Source organism: Hypanus sabinus, chromosome 3, assembly GCF_030144855.1.
Source record: "Hypanus sabinus isolate sHypSab1 chromosome 3, sHypSab1.hap1, whole genome shotgun sequence".
In the NCBI taxonomy this organism is placed as follows: Eukaryota; Metazoa; Chordata; class Chondrichthyes; order Myliobatiformes; family Dasyatidae; genus Hypanus; species Hypanus sabinus.
In genome coordinates this window covers 79,581,263-79,606,299 of record NC_082708.1, presented here as the reverse complement: position 1 = coordinate 79,606,299, position 25,037 = coordinate 79,581,263, and the positions used below count along the sequence as shown (strand labels likewise).

The following is a 25,037-nucleotide window of genomic DNA, read 5'->3' as shown; positions in this document are numbered from 1 at the left end:
GTGGGGACTTCAGATTTCTGCACTTGATCGCACTTGGCAACACATTTTTTAAAAAGTGTTGCATCCTCAGATTTTGTTTGTTTATGATAGATCACTTGAAGCTGAACACAAGTATAATTCCAGACGATTGGTATCCTATAGGAATTTGGAGAGACAAGAAATTAACTTTTATTGAGTATAATGCATTTAATTGCATAACAGTGCTGATGCTTTGCAATAGTTCAACTAAGCTAAAAAATTTTTATTGATTACTTTCATTTGTGCTCAGCATCTGAGGTTTCTCACTGAAGTGTCCAACAATAATCGGCCAGCACTGATGGATGCCAGTTTCCCTGACACCATTTCTCCATGACCGCAATGTCCCAGTGAAACTTTTCACCATGCTCATCACTGACAGTGCCAAGATTTGCAAGGAAGAAGTCTAAATGGGAATGCAGAAAATGAATCTTTAGTGACATGTTGCACTTCATGGTTTTGTATTCTTGAAGTGTGCTGTCAACTAGCTGCATGTAGTTTGGAGCTATGCAGTTGCCAAGAAGATATTCAGCAATATCCTTCAATGCCTACCATGCAATTTGTTCCAGTCCCACTAGAAGTACTTTGAATTGCTTGTCATTGATGACCTGTTTGATTACTGAACCAAGGAAAATGCCTTCTTTAATCTTGGCATCAGTTATTCTGGAAAACACTTGTCTCAAATATGGAAATCCTTAACAAAAATGTATAGCCTTTCTAAAACCTGTCCTGCCATGCAGCATCCGCCTTGTCTAAGAATGCGCAGGCATGCCTGGACAAGATAGAAAACTTTTCAGCTTACATTGTGGGTAACATTTTAATTGACTTGAACTATGAATTGAAATAACAAATATAGGTGATTTAAAAAAAAATGGAAATTTCTTATTGATTTTCATGATCAGCAACCCAAAACTCATTAGATAGATTGTATTCAGGAAACAAAATCTTTATTGTCCAGTGTAGTAGCAATGCAAAGATGATATAGTCCAGGTAGTGGGGATTATTGATGGTTAATGTTGCCTTCACAAAATAATGTTAAAGAACTGAAGACACATTTTTAATCAAGAACTGCTTGACATCTTACGAAAGTGTTCATCAAAGAGAACCCAAGCACTTGAGGATTAGGGCAAACTGGACCATCGAGACCACATTGCCATTCAACAAAATTGTAGCAGGCCTTCCACCTAACTCATCACTCCCAGCTCCATGCCAACTCTCTTCTGTCAAACCCACCAAACTCAGCATTTTTGTAAATAAATCCTGTTCCCATCTCATATTAGCAAATTAATGTAAAGACTAAGATTATTTGCTGCAGATCAGGTAATAGTTTAACAGCTGACATTTTCCATGGCCAGCAAACTCATGAAATATATAGCCATTTATTTGAAAAGGGCTTCCAATTACACTCCACTCTTCTTCTTTCTGCTGAGCTCTGAAGATCCATGTCAATAAAAGTTGAGCACAACTTTCACATATCTATTAATAAAGGATCCCACATAGCTCCTTAATAGACTTCTCAACTTTATCTGCTGCCTCTAAGGATTTGTGCACATGAGCTCATTACCATTTTTCTTAAATGCTTTGAAATTTGTGTCATTTAAGACTTTAATGTATAATTTGATATCCATTAAAATGTTGGTCTATTTTATTACAAAGTTCACCAAAATGCCTCTCATTTTTGTTTGTTTTATTTCCACAGTCTGCTTCTTTGACAGCTTCATGGGACAAGAAACGTCTATGTCTCAGCTATTGGATGTGGAAAGTCAAGTAGCTCCCATTAAGTGTAAACAATGTGGAATGATTCCCATTAAAATTCCAAAATAAATTCCTTACGTTCTGCAAGATTTTCTTTGATTGAATCCTTGTGACTAAATGGCAGAAATCATTATCCTTATAATCCCAAAGGCTATCACAGAAATGAAACGGGTAATGTACAAAATGCAATACTTTGAAGATTACCCTCCCTAACTTCTCAAATTATCTTTATTGTTCTGAATATAGATGCAACAATAAATCATTAATAAAGCATGTTTAAGTTGCAAAGGTGATAATTCATGCCTCATCTGTCATTAACGTGGAGAAAGGCCTATATATGTGTAGAGCCCTTCCAAACATCTAAACTCTATAAAATACTTCACAAATAATGAAGTACTTCTAAAGTGCAATTATTTTAATAACACATATCCTGCAAACTGATTTGCTTTTCAATCACCAACAGTACCCTCAACACTTTTCACATCACTTTCTCAAGCAACTGGAGGACAGTCAACACTTTCCACTCTTCCCTCTCCTTTTCCACTAGCCAGCTACCCACACATTTTCCACTCTTCCCTCTCCTTTTCCACTAGCCAGCTACCCAAACATTTTCCACTCTTCCCTCCCCTTTTCCACTAGCCAGCTACCCAAACATTTTCCACTCTTTCCTCTCCTTTTCCACTAGCCAGCTACCCAAACATTTTCCACTCTTCCCTCTCCTTTTCCACTGGCCAGCTACCCAAACATTTTCCACTCTTCCCTCCCCTTTTCCACTAGCCAGCTACCCAAACATTGCTTCCAGGTAAGGCAGAGGTTTGCTTACATTTTCTTTTCAGTTTTTCTGTACAGCATAACATTTGGTGCTTAAGATGGGATCTCCTCTGCGCTGGAAAAATCCAATGGAGATCCCCTCTATTCAGTCTACAAGGGTGATCTGGTGGATTCAGTTCCCTATCACTTCGATTCTCTATCAACTCCATTCCATTCTGATTGCTTGTTCTAGGCCTGCTACATAATTTTTTAGGAGCCCAACATCAGCTCTTGGAACAACAGCTCATCATCTTCCAGGACATTACAACCACTAGAACTCAACTGAGAGCTCAACATTTTCATATAATTAGCCTGTTGAATTTATGTCAGAATTGGCCAGTTACACTGAAATGTTAGCAACCTGTAACTTTAACTCAATGTTTCTTTTTTCACAGATGCTTTTTAACTCCAAAGTGTTTTATTTTGGATTTCCAGCAGGTGCAGATGCTATGTGCTGCATTCACAGCGCCAGTAGCTTCTTTGTCTGTCATCCTTATCCTCATCCATCTCTGTTTAGTTATAAGCTACCAGATAAATCAACTACAATTAATTCATTGTTACCCTCTTCTCCTGACAGTTATAGCATTCAGTCTACCCTGGTATTTATCCTATCACATATATTCCCTTTGTCCTCTCCAACCCACACACTTCTCTGCAACTGAAAATATATTTTATTTCTAATTTTTCTCAATTCTGCTGTAAGATTATTGACCTGAAATGTTAACTTTGCTCCTTTCTGCACAGATGTTATGTGATCTGATGACTATTTAAAATATTTTCTGATTTTCATCCCACAAAGCATGTGATCTGGAGTAACACACACAAAATGCTGGAGGATCTCAGCAGGTCAAGCAGTGTCTATGGAAATAAATAAACAGTCAACGTTTCAGGCCAAGACCCTTCCTCAAGACTGAGAAGGAAGGGGGAAGATGCCAAAATAAAAAAGTGGGGGGAGAGGAAGAAAGCTAGTTAAAAGGTGATAGATGAAGCCAGGTGGGTTATAATGATAAAGGGCTGGAGAAAAAAAAGAATCTGATAGGAGAGAAGATTGGACAATAGGAGAAATGGAGGGAGGAGGGGACCCAGGGAAGGTGATAGTCAGGTAGGAAGAGATAAGAGGCCAGAATGGGGAATAGATAAAGGGGGGAGAGAATTTTTTTTTAACCAGAAGGAGAAATCGATATTCATGCCATCAGGTTGGACGCTACCCAGACAAAATACAAAGTGTTGTTCCTTCATCCTGAGGGTGTCATCATCATGGCACAAGAGGAGGCCATGCACCAATATGTCGGAATGGGAATGAGAATTTAAGTTAAAATGTTTGGCCATCGGGAAGTTATGTTTTTGGCAGGTGGAGCAGAGACACTTGATGAAGCCCCTCAATTTATTTATTTAGCAGTAGACTAGCTTTGAGGGAGGTCCATTGAAAGTGATTGCCTCACTGTTCAGATCCTGAGATTACAGGTGATTCATTGCTATTTGACATTGTTTCTCTTTTCTCCATAAGGGTTCATATACCAGATCTATGTTTATGTTTCTTAATGGATCCTTCTGTAGAGAACCGCACTTCAAGAAATTCTCATTCTTGCTTGAGTTAAGATTCTGGCTGTCATCCAGTTGAAATGGTGTCCTTCTTCGTCTTCATGAGCTGATACTGACAAAACTAGGCCATGCCTTCTGCTCGGTATCTACGCTTGTGTAGCTGGTTGATAGCTTTCTTCCTGTTTGACTAATATAGATCTTTATAAGTGTATTCATAGACAGCATACGTGCACAAATCATCATTCACTAACAGATGACATAAGCAGTATTGTTACTCAATTCCAGTAAAATAAGTTACAACTTCAACTTGCTGTTTCAGATCAACACTTGCATTTATTTTTCAGTTGTGCTTGTTGCCAAAAATAAAGCAAATGGTTTCCAATAACATAAAAGATAAATTCTAGGTACAGTTCTGTAATTCCTGAACATAGTTCTTGGCAAAATCTAGCAGAATAGCTCTTCCAGTTCTATATGACTATAAGACACAGGAGCAGAATTAGGCCATTTGGCCCATCAAGTCTGCTCCACCATTTCATTATGGCTGATCCATTTCTCTCTACTACTTTCTCATCATAACATTTCACATCCTGACCAATCAAAACCCGATCAACCTCTGCCTTAAATGTACCAAGGGACCTGTCCTCTACAGCCACCTGTGGCAACAAATTCCACAGATTCACCAGCCTCTGGCTGAAGAAATCCCTTCTCATCTCCATTCTAAATGTCAACCCCCTATTTTAAGGCTGTGTCCTCTGGTTCACTGAATGTCAGTCATCAAGCAACACAGAGCAATTTTTCGTTGGAAGATTATTCCTCATTGCCTGAACATAATTTCATACATAATTTTCATTACCATAACCTTGTCTGTCTAATTGGCAATAGTTGGAAGGTTGTATGCAACATTGGATTTTCTGCCATCTACAGCAAAGAAATATTTTAGAAAAGGTTGCATGAAATTAGTTTCAAAATGTCCTATCAAAGTAATGGCTCAAAAGCAGAATGCAGTGAATGCAGGAAATGTAGAATGAAGAAAGAAAATGCAGGGAGAGACAATAACATTTCAGTTTAACAACCTGCCATCAGATATTAAATAAAGGATAGAAGTAATTCAAGTTTTCAGAAGTAGATAAGAAATTAAGTGATAAGAGAAACAACAGTTCAAAGAGAAAGGACATGCAGTAGGACAAGAAAGGGAATGGACCTGCAAGACATAAAAGGGAGCAGGATAATTATTAAATAAAATTGCTGAGCTCAGTGCTAAATTGGGGAAGCTGTCATGTGTTGATTCAAAAGATGACGTGCTGTACTTCATTTTAATCTGATCATCAGTGAAATAGATTAAGAGACCAAAGCTAGAGGGTCGGAGTGATAGCTAATGTGACAGGTTAATATTTATAAATTGAACTAAAATGCACCACACCACAGTTACCAATCTGCATTATCTCTCAGTACACAACAGACCACACAATGCTGTTTAATAAACACAGAGAAGGCCAAGTAAAGTGTGGCTTAAAAAAGAAAAAAAAGGATTCCTGGATGCTGGGTAGGGAAGGAGTCAAATGATGGATGTCACATCTCTTTCTTCAGAAAGGGAAGGGACTGAGAGATAACTGGAGCATTGGTGATGGAACAGTTCATTCAGAATGCTGAAGTGGGAGAGAGGCAGTTTCATGGTGGCATAATATTGGATCAGTGGCCTTGTTTGTGGACTTGGGAAGGAAGAAGAAGCAGTCTCTGTATGGTTGGGTTTATATTTTTCATTCATTTTTGGGGGGTAGATTTGGGCCTAACTAGTAAAGCCAACATTTATTACAGATTTCCCTTTGAGAATGTGCTGATGAGCTACCATCTTGAGCTGTTATAGGTAATCTAGTGAAGGTTCTGGTGGGAGTCCCAGGATGTAGAGCCAGTGAAGAGGAAGAGCCTCCAGTTATGTGAGGGTGCGGTGTTGACTTGCAAGTGATGGAATCCCCATATATCTATTACCCTTGTCTTTCGTAGTAAAGGTAAAAAATTATTCTGAGGTACTGTTGAAGTGTCCACAGTGAGTAATTGTAGTGCTTACCATAGTCATTATGGGCAGGGAATGAATGCTTAAGGTGGTTGATGGGATTCCAGTCAAGACAACTATGTTGACTTGATTGACATTACACTTCTTGGGAGTTATTAGTGCTTCACTCATCCAAACAGGTTCAGCACCAGGCATTCAAGGGTATTCCATCTCTCTCCTGGTTTGTACTTTGTCAGCGAGCTTCAGATGTGAGAAGGTGAAACACTGCAAGACTTCCAGACTTTAATTGTAGCCATTAGAAATCTCGTGGCTGCCCAGCTGAGCTTTTTGTGACTACAGACAGCAACACTATTGAATGTCAAGTGTAAGTGTTTTGACTCCTTCTTTTTGGAATTAGTGTTTACCTTCCGCTTGTACAGTTTGAGAATTTATTTTGCCATTAATAATTCCATATCTGAATGTTGTCTAGCTCTACATTCATGTAGGGGTGGGTTATTTCATGTGCAGATTACATAGGATATAGTGCAAGAATCAGCAAACACCCAGACTTCTGGTCACACGATGAAAAGGAGACCATTGATAAAATGGTTGAAGATGACGGAGCCTGGGGCTTTGACCTGAGGGACACTGGTAATGAACATCCAAGGTGAGGATGATTGATATCTAGTAATTGCAAACATCAATCTTTGTACAAGGTATGCCCACACCTTACTTCTGGAATTCAACTTTTCAATCCATGTTTGGAACAAGGCTTTTCTGAGGTCTGGAATCAAGTGTCACCTCGAACCAACATGGCTAAATAATTGCTTTGCTGGGTCACTTCACAGACTATTAGAGAATCAACAACATGGACTGGCACCCGGAGTCACATGCAGGAAGAGCCATAGAAGAGCAGATTTCTACCTCCGAAGGTCAGTAGTACACCCTCTGGATTTTTACTACAGCTACCATGGGATTTGAATTTAACATCTGAACTTTTAGTCTAGGTCTCTGGATTACTAACCTGATAAATTAACTTCACGCTGCTGAGGGAAAAATCCCAAGGAAGTAAATACTGTGTAGACTGGAAGTTGTTCAGTGCTGAGATAAGTACTGTATAGACGAGCAATTGTTCAGTGGTGTCACTCTTGCCTCTGAAACTCCAAATCCTCTGCAAAAACTCTAGTTCAGCCCTGAGGAAATGAAAGGTGCTCATATTAAAACAGATGCCATCTGATCTGTCAAAAAATGACTCTGCACAATTGTGATTTAGGTTTGAGCTTGAAACCCCAGCAAACCAGGAGACAGGGCCTCAATGTTTGTCAAGAAGAGTCAGGAGCACAGACAGGCATATGGTCTGAACGGCCTGTGTGCCCTTTCCAATCAGCTCGGAAACAGGCTCAGCTCAGAAGAACGTGCACAGGACCATGTTAGGGAAACCAACACAACATCAGAAACGTACATTTTAGGCAACTGGGAAGATTTGGCAACTTCAGAAGAGGGCACTTCTCTTTTAAGGCGTAAAAGTTATGCTTAAAAAATGTGTCCTTTGCAACTCCCAGTTCAATTTTCTGAAGTTATTAGGTTTAATCCTTACTTTGCTGTCAAGAATTACATGGAAAAATAGAACTTACTTTTATTACAAAAACTTAAAATGACCAGACACCCAAAATTGTAGAAACTACAAATTGTACAACAGCCACTTCGTGTCTAACAAGCTCCGTCAAATAGCAAACTTATTAATAATCTGTTTTAGTTATGTTGGGTGAGTATTGACCCTAAATATACTGTAACTTGCTTACATTTAGAGTTCTAGAGTTATGTAAGCACAGTAGCAAGCTCTTCATGACCAGCTAACCTACCAACCTACATAACTTTTAGAATGTAGAAGGAAAATGGATGGCCTGAGCTGTCCCCAACACGTTCTATGTTTTTTTTTCCCATTTCTGGGTATTGACGTTTCCATACCATGCCATGATACAACCGATTACTGTAGGATACTTTCCACTGTGCATGTATAGAAGATTATCAATTTTGGATGAAATGACAAATCTATGGAAACTGCTAAGAAAGTAGAGACGCCGTTGTGCTTTCTTTGTGTTGGCATTTGCATGCTGTTCCGAAGACAGATGGGCCCAGCCAGTGGTGTGATGGCATCAGCACTGGACTTCGAGGTGGATGGTCTTGAGTTCGAATCTGGCCAGGTCCCAGCCTGGGCAGCAGCCGTATCAGTTTGGAAGAAAGGCCTGGCAATCTACTTCCATATCTCGCCACAAAAGCCCTATGGGCAACTACACTATCTATAGGGTTGCTGTGAGTTGATGACAACTTGACAGCACTCAACAATAGCAACATCCAAAGACAGATCCTTTCATATGTTAATGCAAAGGAATTTTAAAATGCTTAGTGAATTTAAAAACACAAACTGGCTTGCTGCGTTCCACCAGCATTTTGTGTATGTCGTTTAAAATGCTTAATGCCTCTTCTTCTGATACCCAAATGAGGTCTGATTCATGCTTCTTCCTCCTGTAGTCAGCTCTTTACTTTTGTTCATGTTGACTGAGTGGTTGTGTCTGTGGTACCACTCAACCAGATTTTCTGTCTCCCTCCCCCGTATGCCAGGGTGTCATCACCTTTGATATGGCCAGCAACAGTGGTGTCAGCACAGAACTAGAGCTGTACTTAGCCACAGAATCATAAAGTAAGTAAAGGAGAGGGCTAAACAATCAGCACCTGAATGAAATATAAGTAACACTGTATAAAGCTTTGTTTGGGCAGCACTTATGTATTATGTGCAATCCTGGTTAACCCCATTACAGAAAGAAAGTGGAGCCTTTGGAAAGGCTGCAAAAAAGGTTTACCAGAGGATATGAGCTATAGGACGAGGTTAGACAAACAGAGTTGTTTTCATTTGTGAGTTGAAGTTTGGGGAAAGGCCTGACAAAAGTTTGTCAAATTATGAGAGTCACAGATTGATTAGACGGTCAGAATCTTTTTCCTTTGGTAAAAATGTCTAATACTGAAGGACATGAGAGGGGGAAAATTTAAAGGAGATGTTCTGGTTAAGTTTTTTTAAACAGAATGATTGGCACCCAGAACAGGCTGCCAGGAATAGTGGTGGAAGCAGACAAAATAGTGTTATTTAAGAGTCTTTCATATAGACACTGACTATGTAGGGAATTGAAGGGTATAGATTATTTGCAGGAGAAACAAATTTTGTTTACTTTGGTATTGTGTTTGCTGACAACATCATAGACATAAGATCTATTCCTGTGCTGTATTATCCAATGTTCTTAAAACTGCTTCAGTTCCTACCCAGTAATGTTTAAAATGTAAGTTGTCAACAACATTTCTTATGGTGCAATAACATCCTAAGACTGCACTGGATGAAGGTTACTAGTTGTTGACGTGGGTGACAAAAAAGAATATGCAAAGCTGTCGCAATAACACCAATTAAGTTCCTGAGGTGGAGATATAGATCCAATTAAAGCAGGCCATTTTATGAGCTGAAACCACTGAAGCAGTCTGCAAACATGTCGCCCAGGAGTCAAGCTTAGATATGGTGTTAATGAGAATAACCCTTTAGCAAAGCAAACTGGAATTTTGTGCTCTCATGGCTGCCATCACTGCTTTCAGATAAGGAATGAGATGAACAGAAGGTCAAGAAAAAATGATTGCAAGTGTTTCATTTAAAAGAATCTCCTGTAGCAAGGTGAAAACTGCTCTACATCAAGGTAACAGATACAAGGTCACAGATTCTATCCATCATAACAAATTCATGCTCACAAGAATAATTAGACAAACATTTATGTTGCTATTAATCAATCAATAAATCATCAGCATATCAGTCTGCACTTTTTTGTAATGCCAGCAATCATTCCCATTATCCAAATCTTATGTTGTTTGGTATCTATTCAAATATATCTAGCAACGGGGGGTCACAAGATCATGATCTGTGTATAATACAGAACATTGTCTATTGTAAGCTCTTAGTGATTTACACTGAATCTCGTATTGTCCTTCCTATATTGAGTAGCAATCCATGAGGACGCATACGTTCAGCTTGCTCTATCCCTTCCAAAAGGTTGTTCATTTAAATAGAAGGCAGCTTTACTCAAAAAGAGGGACTGGGTCATCATGAGCAATTCCCAGATAGATGAAGTCAAGATTGAGGAACCGCGCGGGACCCCAGCTTGAATGGTCATAGGAGGTTCCTGCACATTTGGACGAGCTTGTTAGAGAAGCACTTAAGAGGGCCATTGATGGGCACAAGAGCAGGCTGAAAATGAAGGGAGATGGACAAAGACCAGGCAAAAGGATTAGTTCAATTATGTGCAATTAGCTTAATTAGTTCATGGGCTGAAGAGCCTTGTGCTATACTGTTCTATGTTGTAAGACATCTAATGTTTTACCTTTAATATCCATTCTTCCAGGACAAAGCATATTTATCTGTTTTCAGACATTAATGACCTCTCTTTCAACATACCAATCATATTGCAACAGCACAAGTCAAAGCAGGTTTGCCTCACAAAAGGCCACCATCATTCCCCATATCAATGTACCAATCCCAATCAAATTATCCCAGTACAACTGAGGGTAATGGGTTTTGTGGGAAAACATACCGATAATTAAAATCATACCACACCCAAACCTGTCCCAGAGCATCACTATTGGAGGTCCTAGGACTCACTATCTTCAGCTGTTTTATCAGTGATTTTTTTACTAGGATGACTTGATGCCATACTGGGTGAAATGCTATTTTGATGTCACTCCGTGACTCCATTCCACCTGTGGAACTTAGCTCCTTAGGCTTGTTCCTGGTAAGAACCAGAAACTTGAAATGTACAGTAGGTTCTTCAGCCGATGATGTTGTATTTAACTAATTAACCTAATAACACCACATTAAATTAACCAGATCCATCCCCCTCTGTCCTCTGCACAATGTCCCAATCAACGACCACCATGAATGCCTCTATCATATCACCACCATCACTGTCTATGCAAAATCTTCACCCTGCACATCTCCTTTGAAACTTCACCTTCTCACCCCAAAATCTAAACTAGATATGTTGAGCAGGTTTTAACTAAATTCATGAATTCATTGAATTCCACTGAATTCCATTCAGAATGTTTTTAAATGGAAGTAGGTAAAGATTGGGGAATTGAAGCTTTGGGGACTTGGAGTGGATGGGGGAGTGGAGATAGCTGTAGAAGATTGTACAGTGTCACAACCACAGACTCTGCTGCGGTGTCTACACCCCCGTACAGGCAGGCTGTGCAACAGGTTCAACAATTGCACTCATGACTTGGCCCAAAGCAGAGCAATGTTTCTGTTCCCTGTTTACCCTCGTCGCTGTCTGAGAAAGTGGTCTATCGTTTTGACTGATGCTGTAAAGGAGCGGTATTTATTTATCTGGCATTTAGTTATTGTGGTGTTGGCATTTAACTTGCAGTTTGAGAGTTTTAGTTAATAACTCTGATGGCCTGGCATTTATTGTTTTCTTTTCCTTTACATTCTGCAACAGCGAACTGCTGCCCCATTTCACTCTCTGCACTTGGGCCATATCTAAAAGTTTTGACAGAGAGCCTTGAACACAGAAGTGGACCCAGCAAAGAGAGAGCAGCTGACTTTGGCCCTGAGCTTCACTGGCCAGGTAGGGGAGAAGTTACAGGCAGTCAAATCTGTGTTGGGAGAGGTTACTGAAGCAATGCAACAGATAATCTTAGTTTGACGAGCCCAGTCTCAGATGGAGGAACAGATAACACCCCTTGCAGCAGCAGTTCAACAGCTCGCCACAGATAATCGGAATCAGGTGGCAGCCATTTCTGCGCTCACAGTCGCAACTCATGAGCTTACAGCCGACAGCCAATGCTTCAGGCTCATGTGGAGACGAGCCGGGTCTACTCTGCTGCACACTCAGAGACAACATGTCCAGCAGGTTGATTGGCTCCACCAAGAGGTCTTTGAATCCCAAAGTCATTGAAGAGTACAGCATAGAAACCGGCGCCTCTGGAAGGGAGCCCTTGTCACAACCACAGATTCCACTACAGTGTCTATATGCCCGCACAGGGGTCTGTACACCGAGTTCAACATTTGCACTCAAGAGTGCACATGTTCCTGTAAATTACTCTTTCCTCTTAATGGTATTTGACTCCCTTCTTTTCATTTTAATCCTGTCGAGACTTGACCAAAAGTACAGCAGTGCTTACTCTCTGCTTGTCCTCGTCCTTGTCCGGGAAAGTGGTCTATTGTTTCGACTGATGCTGTCAAGGGGTGGTAATCATGTACTATTTAATTATCGTTTCCAGCCACAGTGTTGCCATTTAACTTTCAGTGTGATAGCTTTAGTTATCAGCCCTCTTGACCTGACATTTATTATTTTTCTTTTCCTTTAAGTTCTGCAAGTTTTCATTAAGCTGTTGACCTGTCTCAGTCTCTCTCTCTCTCTCTCCACACTTGGGCCACAACCTTTCACATATTCTCAGCAAATGAAGCAGCCCTATCGTGCAAATAGGAAGACCTCGGCAACATTCAGGATGGGCTCTTAACCGGTTAATAAAACTTGGAGTGTAAAAGTGCCAATCAGTAACATCTCTAACAATGGAGATGTGAGGAGGTATGATAAGGAAGGCAAGGGGTAGGGCACATCGAGTTTAGTTAAAAAAGGAAGGGAAGTGTGTATATATGGTTGAGGAAGGAGAAATCAGACAAAGCCCTTCACAAATGAAAGGAAGCAGGAAAGAAAATGAAGAAGTTAGAGTCAGAGAGTCATAGCACACTACAGCACAGAAACAGGCCCTTCAGCCCATCTAGTCTATGCTGAACTGTTATTCCCTACCCATCCCAACCATGCACCAACCCAAATTTCTCTTAAATGTTGAAAAACAGTCAAAGCTTCCACTGGCAGCTTGTTCCACACTTACACCACCCACACCATGAAGAGGTTCCCCTTAAATATATCACCTTTCTCCCTTAACTTAAGACCTCTAGTTTTAGTTTCACCAAACCTCGGTGGAAAAAGTCTGCATTTACCCTATCTATACACATCATAATATTGTACGCCTCCTATCAAATCTCCCCTCATTCTCCTACGTACAAGGGGATAATTAATCAAGTGTTCAAATACCGACAACATCTTTTAAAATCTTTTCTGTATTCAATCATATTGATATCTTTCCTGTGGCAAGGTGGCCAAAGCTGCCTACAATACTTCAAATTAGGCCTCATCAATGTCTGTATTCCTTAATGACCTGCTGTTCACTTTGGCCCTCCAAAGTGCAACACCTCACACATATCTGCAGTCAGTTCTATCCAGCATTTTTCAGTCATCTCAGCCGCGCTGAGGATGTTTTAGGTGCTTCTGGAAGGTCCCTGCAATTCCTGCATGAGACTCCCACTGAGGAGACACTTTGTTAGGATTTGTCCACCCCAGTTTGCTTCCAGACACAAAGCAGCTCCTCTTCCGTATATGGTCCATGACATTACTACAGTTTTGCCTCAGTTCTATCGACTCTGTGTCCATCTCCCAAATAAATACAGATGCAGAAAAAACATTTAGATCTCCCACATCCCTTACAGTTCAGTGTATAAATGACTTCACTGAGCTTCAAGTGGACCGATTTTGGCCCTTGTTCTCCTTCTGCTCTTCATATATCTGTAGAAGTCTTTGGAATTCTCCTTCACCTTGTCTGCCAGAGTGACCTCCTGACTTCTTTTAGCCTTCTGATTTCTTCCTTAAGTGCTCTCCTGCAATTTTTATATTCCACTAGTACCTTATGCCTATACCTGCTATGTATCTCTTTCTTCTTCACTTTTGAAGGCTTTTCTCTTATCAAAAACCAATCTATACCAATTCACACTTGCCTGATTTTTCCGATACCATCAGAATTGGTCTTTCACCAATTTAGAGTCTCAACCTAAGGACCAGTCGTATCCTTTCTCTATAACTATCTTGAAATTACTGGAATTATGATTACGAGATTACGAGTCTTCCCCTACACACACTTTTGTCTCCTACCCTGTCTTGTTCCCTTATAAGAGATCTTGAATATCACACTCTCTCTAACTAGGACATCTATATGCTTAATATCGTCTTTTCCCACAACCACTCCACTGTCTGCCCCAGAACTTTGGTTCCCAGCCCCCTGCTACTCTAATTTAACCCCCCTCCCCCGAGCAGCACCCCTTCCCACAAGGATTTTGGTCTCCCTCCAGTTCAGATGCAAACCAACCATTTGTAGAAGCCCCACAGCCCCTTGAGGAGACCCCAATGATCAGAAAATCTGAAGCCTTCCCTCCTGTATCAAATCCTTAGCCATGTGATAAACTGTATAATCCTCCTATTTCTGGCCCCACTAGTATGTGGCACAGTAGCAATCCTGCAATCACAACCCCCATGGAGATCCTGTCCTTTAACTTACCACATAACTCCCTGAAATCATTTTGCAGGAGCTCATCACCCTTCCTGCCATTGTCATTGGTACCAACATGGATCATGACCTCTAACTGCTCCCCCTCCCCCTTAAGAACACTATGAAATCAATCTGAGATATCCCTGACTTTTGTCCCAGGAGGCAACATACAATCCAGGAATCTCATTCTTGTTCACAGAATCCCTTGTCTGTTCCCCTAACTGCTGAATCCTCTGCCACTACAGCTCACCTCCTTACCTTTTCCCCTTTCCCTTCTGAGCCACAGTGCCAGAATCTTCACTGCTGTGGCTTTCCTCTGCTAGGTCACCCCCCAGCTGTATCCAGAACTAGGGGAATAATCAAATCGGTAGCTTAAATTGTCTGTCTATCCCCTTTCCCTCTCCTGATTCACCTTGTTACCTATATTCTGCACCTTTGGTGTAACTACCTCCTTGAATCACCTATCAGTCAGCCTCCTGAATGATTTGGAGTTCGTCCATCACCACTCCAGTTCCCTAAAGTTGTCTGTAAGAACCTGCTGAAGGGTTTCAGCCTGAAACATTGACTGTACTTTTTTCCATAGATGCTGCCTGGCCTGTTGAGTTCCTCCAGGATTTTTGTGTGTGTTTCTCTGTAAGAACCTACAGCTGAAAGTACTTGTTGTAGGAGTAGTCATTGGAGGTCTCCCTGTCATTCCACATTCTACAAGAGGAGAATTCCACTGTCCTGCCTGGCATTCCCACTGTTCTAATGAGAAAGAAAGAAGCTTTCCAGAATCTCCACCTCTTCTCAAGATCTCCGCTCTAACACTGGCCCCTCCCACAATGGTCATTCCACTTAAACCTAATTTCCTTCTATTGGCCTTTTCCCAGTGCCTAATTATCCATTTATCTCAAGCCTGCTGGATGCTCTAACTGGCCCCTCTCACTTTTAAGTCTGGTGCTCACTTACCACTCATCAATGGCTCTCAGGATCGCTAGGTCTAAAAGAGAGAAGAGGACTAGAAGAGGCCGTGAGACATCCTTGACAAATAGGATGAAGGAGAATTCCAAAGTTTTTATAGGTACAGTATATTTGGAGCAAGGAGGTAGCTCGGAAAGGTGTAGGGCTGCACAATGAAAAATGAGATAATTTACATGTGGAGCCAGAGGAACTGGACAAAGACTACTTCTTAGCGGTATTCACCAAGGAGAAGGACATGGATGGTGATGAGATCAGGGAGTGGTACGCCCATACTCTAAAGCTTGTCAGTATTACAGGGAGGTGATGGTTACCATGAAAAAACATTAAGGTGATAAATATCCAGAGGATGATAGGATCTATCCCAGGATATTGAGGGAGGCAAGTGTGGCAATTGCTAAGTCCTTGATGTTGATCTTTGTGTGCTCTTTAGAGATGGGCAAGGTGCCAAAGACTGGAAAAATGCCAAACCTGCTCCTTTGCTTAAGAAAAGCAAAATAAATAATCCAGGAGGTTTTAGGTCAGGGAGCCTTACGTTACAGGTAAGGAAATTACTTCTATTTTTGTTTTACATTTCCAGCACCTGCAGATTTTTTGTTCATTTTCATCAGTTTAACCCTGACCTAAGAAGAGTCACAGTGAGGGGACATAAAATATGAAAATTGTTGCATCAGTGACTTGAATCTCAAAGAGTAAAAATGAATCTTTTGAAGGAGCAGGAAGATAGGAATACGAGAGACCGATTCACTCCTCCAACCTGTTTTTCATTGTTAATCCACACTCTTCAATAGTATAACTTTACACAAATCTATCATCTTCACTCTGAAAATACTCAGTTGATTCAGCTCCTGATTTCTATTTCCCATTATGTGAATGACTCCCTAATTTCCATCCATGATTAACTTTGTGATAATATGGACATTTTGCTGTGGGTTGGCTGGCGGGATTCACGTGGTTATCCTTAACCACCCTATGCAATCTAAGTACAAGACAAGTTCAGTTTGCCATAATGATTTTTCCCCAGTCTGATAAGTCAGCACTGTACTCCCTGAAGTACTGTACACACCTCCTGGCAGATTGTTAGAAATGATCCTGATGGGTTCTGACCAAGGAACTGGTTGCACACCTTTAAAGCAGAAGCATAAGTGACTTCTGCAAGACAAATAATGTAATTCAAGCTAATGTTTCGTATGGCAGGTGCTTTTCTCTTCACACTTCCAATTGGTTGGCTTGACTCATGATGAAGTGTGGCCGGGGAGGGGGAATCGTGAGTCTGTCCATTCAGGAGCTGAGGTTGGATCAATCTTCATTGGGCATCTCGTCCACAGCCATTCCAACATGGGTGGCCCTGAGCTGGCATCGTCTAACAGAGTCCTTGAAGCACGTGAGCTAATGTTGTTTCGTGTAGCGGTGCCCACGTGCATTGATCCGAGTCGTGGAGGATTCAAGCTAATAATCAGAGTCAATAGTTCCTTGTCCAATTATTAAAAATTACAGTACAGTAGCATAGTGATTAGCACAACGCTTCACAGTACAGGTGACACAGGTTCAAATCCTGTCACTGCCTGTAAGGAATTTGTATGTTCTCCTCGTCAATTGTAAATTGTCCCATGATTATGCTCAGATTAGATCTGGGGATTGCTAGGTGAAGAACCAGAAAGGCCCATTCTGCACTGCAAATAAATAAATAAATCAGATAGAAAGTAAGATAAATAAATAATGGATAAATAAATAGATACGTACATAGATAGATAGATTGATTGACTAATTCCTTGAGTCTGACCCTAATTTCTGGAAATTTGTGATGTCAGAATAGAAATAGATCGAAGGAATTTCCTGGCTCAGCTTATCTATCAGTTGTAAAGAACAACTGGACACGGAAGGGGGATGCTTACCAGTCGGATCCCAGACGGGTCTGTGTCAGCCTTAGGCAGCCATAAAATGTTTCTCCATAAAAAGCATCATGTCGTTCTCCAATCAGAACAAAATTAGAGCCATAATATTTGAGAGATGCTGGCAGGCAAGAGAACCTGGGATTGGTCTTCTCAGAATGGAGATGATTAAGGGGACATTAACCATCATGATCAGCAAATGCAGAGAAATCATGTTTTTCGCAGCAAGGATGGAAAGCAGATTGCAGCTGTAAAATTAGTAAGGAGAAAGGATATTCTTGCAGATGCTAAAGCAGGATTATTGTACGGACAGGATATGCTATAATATGTATGCACTGTGCATACCATTTCATGATAGGTGATGCTGTGCTGTGAATTGAGACGTGGCTACATTCCAAGCAATGGTCCAGGCATCCATCCAACTAGCCTTTGTGGAAGCAGGTACGTAGACAGCATATTGACGCCAGTGAATATAAACACGGGTGTGAAGAGCAGTGTGGCAGAAACAGAAGGAGCACACCGGATCGTCTGTGAACTGTCTCTGTCTTTGTGTGTCAAGTGGCTTGAGGCAGGGTATGGTTCTGGGGAGGTGGGATTGCTCTTCCACTGGGATACAGGAACACATAACTGAAATACTGTCTTCTGGTTGTTCACCCAAATTTACCAAAGGTAAGTCACACTGCCAAAGGTACAGCAGAAAGAATAGGAATTAATTATTAATAGAAAATTGTTACAGTATCCTACTGCAAGTACTGAAGCAGAAAAAAAATCTTTTTTTCATAACAGTGTACTCTGATAACAAGTAGCATCCAGAGGAAACAATAGACCTGAATTAGGAGCAGACAGGAGAAACACCATGCAACTGAGCAGCAGAAATCTTTTCCATTATTTCATGATGTTTGCATACAGAAGGCTGTGTCTCCCAGAAACAACAAACCCATACTGCTGTTCTGTCATTCCACAGATTCACTACTCTCTGGCCAAAAAATTACTTCTTACCTGAAAAGTCGCCCCTCAGCTTTGAGGCTGCACCATCGAGTTCTGGATACCCCACGAGAGGAAACATCCCCTCCACATCCACCCTATCTGGTCCTTTCAACACCCAGTTGGTTTCAATGCAATCCACCCACATTCTTCAAATTCCAGAGAGTACAGGCCTGAAGTTGCCAAATGCTCCTCATAACAGCCCAGCTAGAAAAAAACAGAAAAAAATCGAAGACATGGTGTGTGTGTGCGCATTATCATTTAAATTTCAAATGGAAACAAAGGAAGGGCATTTATTCTTCATCAGTTACGCCCACGTACACAGGTTGGTGAGACAGGAGTTTGAGGCCTGGAGTTTAGATCCCATCATGTACTAGCTCCTGGGTTGATACCAATGATCGAAGCCTGAATGTCAATTGGAAGTCAAAGGCTGATGGCCAAAGCCCTGAGTCTATGTCTGAGGTCAGAGGCCTGTCATCCATGAGTCAGCTGAGGCCGGTCCTGCGGCTGGTGGCTCGCCTGTCTTGGCGAGTATGTGGGTGGGTGGGTGGGAGGAAAGGGATTTGCTTTTCTGTTGCTGCTTTGTTGCTTGTTTTGCTCTGCTCTGTTGTGTCCTGTGTTGTTCTGCTGAGCATTGTGGGCTCGCATCAGGCATGCTTCATGTGGTGGCACTTGCTGGCAGTCCCAAGCACATCCTTAGGTTGTGCTGGTTGTTAACACAAACAATGCATTTCACTGTATGTTTTGATGTATTGTGATGAATAAATGAATCTGAAACTTGCTCTGCAAAATACATGTGGTGGCATTACATGGTCATTGTGACTGGTGATTGAGAGCTGATAGAGTGTGGCTCACTCCATTCTCCGAGATATCGGAGGCTCTGTGCTGTGGATCCAGCACAACTGATTTAATCAACTTTGTGTACAGCATAAGTGGATTCAGGCCGGGTAATTATGGACCAGAAATGGCTGCTGCCTCTGTAAATATGGCCCAGTCCATCAGTGCATAAGACAGAAGGGTGAGCTGACCAGTAGTGGCATGCTTGGGGGGCTGGTTGTTATACCCTGCACCTACCAATACTCTGAGGAGAGACACCTGGGCATGTGCCGGATGAGTTCTCAGGCGACATTCCTTGCTGTGCACGTACCAGTTAATGAGAAAATTCACCTTGAGTAGATGGCTTAAGTTGCCAGACTAAGGAAAACAAAGTTGTGAAGTTTACGTCAGAAGGTAGAAGAAAGGTAATTTGCAGCATCTGATGACACAACTCTGTCAATGTGTTGTGAATAGATTTGTTTGCAATAGGTTTGTACACCGACAACATTTTAATCACCAACTTCATGTAAAAAATAAATAAATGGACTGACTTTCTGGCGACTTCGGCTTTTTACAGAACTCCTGCCACTCCATTGAGTGGAGTATTTATTTGTTCCAGCATCCCGTCATGTTTTTTTTTTGCTTGTCTGTTTAATTGGCTTTGATCTGTTTATCTATTTTCCTTTCCTGATGAAAACTAGCACAGTAAAAGCACACACCACACTAGTCTTACACCTGCATATGTTCTAAGCAGGGAAGGGTGCCAAATTGACTAAAAAAAAACAACTAAAGTTATCAGAACAATTTATTCTCAATTTGATTTGAAGACAAATCTTGCTTGACACTCACTGGCATGGTGATAATGTGTGTACTCTTCAAATAGATCAATTAACAAGCAACGTGTGTTAATTGATCTCGCAACTTAGAAGCTGCTGGACTTGGGTTAAAACATGACACTTACGTCAGAAAGTTAATATACAATTTAATTAAGAATTGGACTCTGCATTAAAATTACAACTTTTCTTGATGTGTGATGCATGAACACGACTTTGCTCCCAAATATGACAAGCAATGAGGTTCTCGGTGGTTATGTTATGAACTTCATTCAGCTGTCAGAAGTTTGTCACACAGCAACCAGATCAACACTTCCAATGATGCTCAGTCGATGTCTATATTTCTTTAGGAGTTTGAGGAGATTTGATATGTCACCAAAGATACTCGAATTTGTACAGATATTGAGCATTGAGCATTGAGCATTCTAACTGGCTGCTTCGCCGACTGGTATGGGGTGGGGGGCACGACGCAGGATTGAAATAAACTGCAGAGTTGTAAACTGAGTCATTTATAAAAGCTGGATCAACTCAGTAAGTCAGGCTGCATCTATGGAAACGAGCAGTCCACGTTTCGGGCCGAGACCCTTCGTCAGGACTGAAGAAGGAGGGGGCAGGGGCCCTATAAAGAAGGTGGGGGGAGGGTGAAAAACCAATCAGAGGAAAGATCAAGGAGTGGGGGAGAGGAAGCAGGGAGGGGATAGGCAGGAGAGGTGAAGGAGGAATGTAAGAGGAAAGGTAGTAGAAGACGGCAGAATCATGAGAGAGGTGATAGGCAGCTGGAAGAGGAGGCAGAGTGAAATTGGGATGGTGGAAGGGAAAGGAGGGAATTACTGGAAGTTGGAGAATTCGATTTTCATACCAAGGGGGCTGGAGACTACCCAGACGGTATATAAGATGTTGTTCCTCCAACCTGTGTTTGGCCTCATCGTGGCAGTAGAGGAAGCCATGTATGGACATATCCAAATGGGACTGTGAAGCAGAGTTGAAGTGGGGGGCAACCGGGAGATCCTGTCTGTTGTGGCAGACGGAGCGGAGGTGCTCGACGAAGTGGTCCCCCAATCTGCGTCGGGTCTCACCAATGTAGAGAAGGCCGCACCGGGTACACCGGATGCAATAGATGACCCCAACAGACTCACAAGTGAAGTGTCACCTCACCTGGAAGGATTGTTTGGGGCCCTGAATGGTGGTAAGAGATGAGGTGTAGGGACAGGTGTAGCACTTATGCTTGCAGGGTTAAATACCAGATGGGAGATCTGTGGGGAGGGACGTGTGGACCAGGGAGTTGCAGAGGGAACGATGTCCTTAGTGGTGGGGTCCTTTTGAAGGTGACGGTAGCTGTGGAGGATAATATGCTGGATCCGGAGGCTGGTGGGTTGGTAAGTGAGGACAAGGAGAACACGGTCCCTGTTGTGGTGATGGGAGGATGGGGTGAGGGCCGAAGTGCGGGAAATGGAGGAGATGTGGTTGAGGGCATCATTGATGATGGCAGAAGGGAAACCACAATTCTTAAAGAAAGAGGAAATTTGAGATGTCCTGGAACAGAAAGCCTCATCCTGGGAGCAGATGTGGTAAATCCCTCCCTCTCCCTTCCACCATCCCACTTTCACTCTGCCTCCTCTTCCAGCTGCCTATCACCTCTCTCATGATTCTGCCTTCCTCTACTACCCATAGTGCTTTCCTCTTATATTCCTTCTTCCCCTCACCTGCCTATCCCCTCCATGCTTCCCCTCCCCCACCCCTTGATCTTTCCTCTGATTGGTTTTTCACCTGGCACCTTCCCCCCTCCCCCCACCTTCTTTATAGGGCCCCTGCCCCTCCTTCTTCAGTCCTGATGAAGGGTCTCGACCCGAAATGTTGACTGCTCGTTTCAACAGATGCTACCCAACGTGCTGAGTTCATCCAGCGTGTTTATACGTGTTGATTTGACCACAGCATCATGTGGTAAACTATGTATACCTGTCTGGACATGCCCCCCCGCTGACTGCTCCTGTGCCTCCTCCCACAGACCCCTGTATAAAGACGATTGGAGGCACTGCTCCTCCCTCAGTCTCCAAGATGTTGTGGTCTCTTCTGCTGCTAATAAAAGCCTATTGTTCGCCTCCTGTCTCCGAGAGTTATTGATGGTGCATCACATCTGGAGTATACTTTGTGTAAACTCAGTCAGCTCCATCATGGGCTCTGGCTTCCATAGAACCCAGGTCATCTTCAAGGAGTGATGTTTTGAAAAGACAATGTTCATCATTATGGACCCCACCACCCAGGACATCACCTCTTCTCATTGTTACCATTAGGAAGGACGTACAGGAGCCTGAAGGCACACACTCAGCGATTCAGGAACAGCTTCTTCCCCTCTGCTATCTAATTTCTGAATGGACATTGAATCCATGAACACTCCCTGACTACTTTTTTTCTCTGTAGTGCACTACTTACAGTATTTAATTATTAAATTTTACACACACACATTCACACACTCTTGCTCTCTCTCTCTCTGTCTATATATATATATATATATATATATATATATATACACACGCCTACTGTACTTCACAATTTTTCCCTCTATAAATCATATATTGCATTGTACTGCTGCCACTAAGTTAACAAATTTCATGACATATGCTGGTGATATTAAACCTGATTCTGATTCTGATCATGAATAACAGGAGAACACAGGAGCCAGCCAGTGAGCCTGTAGGTTTGCAGAGAGGGACAGAGGTATTTTAATGGATGAGATCAATCCTTTGTGTTAGGGAATGATCAAGATCAGCTGAGTTGGCAGAGGAACATAGACTGCTGAACACCGCTCACTGAGAACCTATGACTGCAATGTACACATCCACCTGCCTACAAACAGCTCCCACCTACAGCAAAACATAAACAAAGACCCCACTTCCCCCTCCCACCAACACATACATAGACATTGACACCTCTCTCTCTCTCTCTCTCACCCCCCCCCCCATAAGTCATCAGTACTTCATATTAACACAAAGCCTCGTCCTCATGTGAAACCACAGCCAGTTCTTGAAGGGAAAGAGACCTTTGGTGTTGCACACGGAAATAATCTGCATGGATGTCATGCAAGGCAAAGCTTTTCACTAAACCTTGGCAAATATGACAATAATAAACAATTGAACCAATTTACAAATTTGCACAGGCATGCCTGCACACACACACACACACACATCACATGTACACACACGCACAGACACCAGACAGTAGGCATGTACAAAGAGGTGGAGCAAGACCAAAAGCAACAAGGCCTGGGTGCAGAAGGGGGTGACAATGACAACAAAATGAAAATGAGTCCTTGTACCAACACCCCACTGAACAACCTGCACATCAGTTCTGTGAGGAAAGAATAGGATGAATTGGGGAGGTGTGAGCACAATGGCAGCTGCTTGAAACCTCGGGGCTACAGTACACTGCAAGGCAACATGATATATGGATTTGCCAGGGAGGAAGCCTACACTTCTCTACTGTATCAGAGGACTCAGGTAAGGAATGTGACTGCGGGCAGAGGATTTTGAGTAAAATTGGTGCAGATTCTCACTGAAGTGGGTGGCACATCGTCAGGTCTGTCTCTGAATGCAAGAGGAAACAAGGCAAGTTAGTAGCCCATGTCCACCTTCTTCCTAAAGGTTTGGTCCAAACAGAAGACCATCACTCTCTCTCCAGCAGGGGCACACAAGTCGTTCTAAAGGCTCAGCAATTACTGGACAGCAGGTAGCTGCCACTGAGAGTGAAGAAGAGGTCACGTCTTTATGTGGTATCAGTCTGATCCAAGTAAGCCTCCGAGACCTGCCTGCCCTTCCAGAATGATGAGCAGCTCGGCGTGCTCACTGAAATCCAGGGAAAGCCTGCCAGTGCTCAGCCTGTCAGTTTTCTCTAGGAGCAGAGAAACACCTCTCAGGTTTACGCTTTCCTCCATCAGCAGCAGAGTTCAGCTCAGAATGAAGAAAGTTAGACCCAGACAGCTGCCGCAGATGCTTCTGGCAAGGCAGCAGATGCATAAACAATGGTGGTGTGAATTGAGTCACAGCAGGTCAGAACCCCATCGGCTCCCAGTTACGGTGGGCTCTGTTGGTGTAGAGGATACTCTCCTACTCTCTCATGAGGTCTGAAGGTTGCTTCACAGCACTGTCTCTCAGGAAACACCTTACACTTGGATAAACACAGAAAATAAGAGAGTATGTTAGCTTTACATGGCAGAGAGGGTGGGGATTAGGAAAGGGGGCAGTTGGGTCAGAGTAGAAGTGGAGGAGGCAACACTGAACTTCCAATGCCTGTCACTTTTATTCTTCACTCTACACTAATTCTTACTTTCTGTACGTTGTCTCTTTCACTGCTCCGATGACAACACATTGAGAAATAGCATCTTATTTTCCTTCTGTTTACTTTGCAGCCTCTATAGTACTCAACATTGAATTCAATAATTTCCAGTAATTTGTTTTCTCTGCTTGTATCAGAACTGGCCAATTGACTACAAAATCATCCATCCTGTACTACTGAGTCAGCTTTTCTCTCTACACAAACACTGGCTGATTGCTGGACATTTCCAACATTCCCCTTTTGGTTTCACTTCTCTGCAACATCTCAAACCTGCAGTTTTTACATGTGCCTTTGTTTGTTTTCCTTTTCTCTAACAGCTCTCATTAATCTTTCAACCAGCTGGCATTATGAACAGCATTCTGTATCATCATGACAGACCTGGTCTCACTTGAACAGAAAGACCCTCGGTGTCCCATCTACAGCCCCACGCACTCTGCATTTTAAAACTATTTTTTTAAATTTTCCAGTTCTAATGGACTTTAACTTGAAACATTAACTTAATTTCTCTTCGTACAGCTGCTGCCTGCCCTGCTGAGATTTTCTTTTTTCTTTTTTTTCAACACGTGGACATTTTTAATTTTTAATTACCCTTACCCTGACCTGCAACCTGTCATCCGACATGTGATGCTAAAGCTTTATAAGGCACTGGTCAGACCACACTTGGGAGTATTGTGAGCAGTTCTGGACGCCTTATCTACA

General features: G+C 42.2%; 1 long non-coding RNA gene across 1 annotated transcript; it reads right to left on the bottom strand.

The window, feature by feature from the left end:
- Window positions 1–315: 315 nt before the first annotated feature.
- LOC132390783 (uncharacterized) lies at window positions 316–18,463 on the bottom strand. The gene is made up of 3 exons (XR_009511009.1): window positions 18,376–18,463; window positions 7,137–7,305; window positions 316–421 (listed from the first exon to the last, which is right to left on the bottom strand). It is a non-coding gene; the product is annotated as an uncharacterized LOC132390783 (long non-coding RNA).
- Between the last annotated feature and the right edge of the window lie 6,574 nt (window positions 18,464–25,037).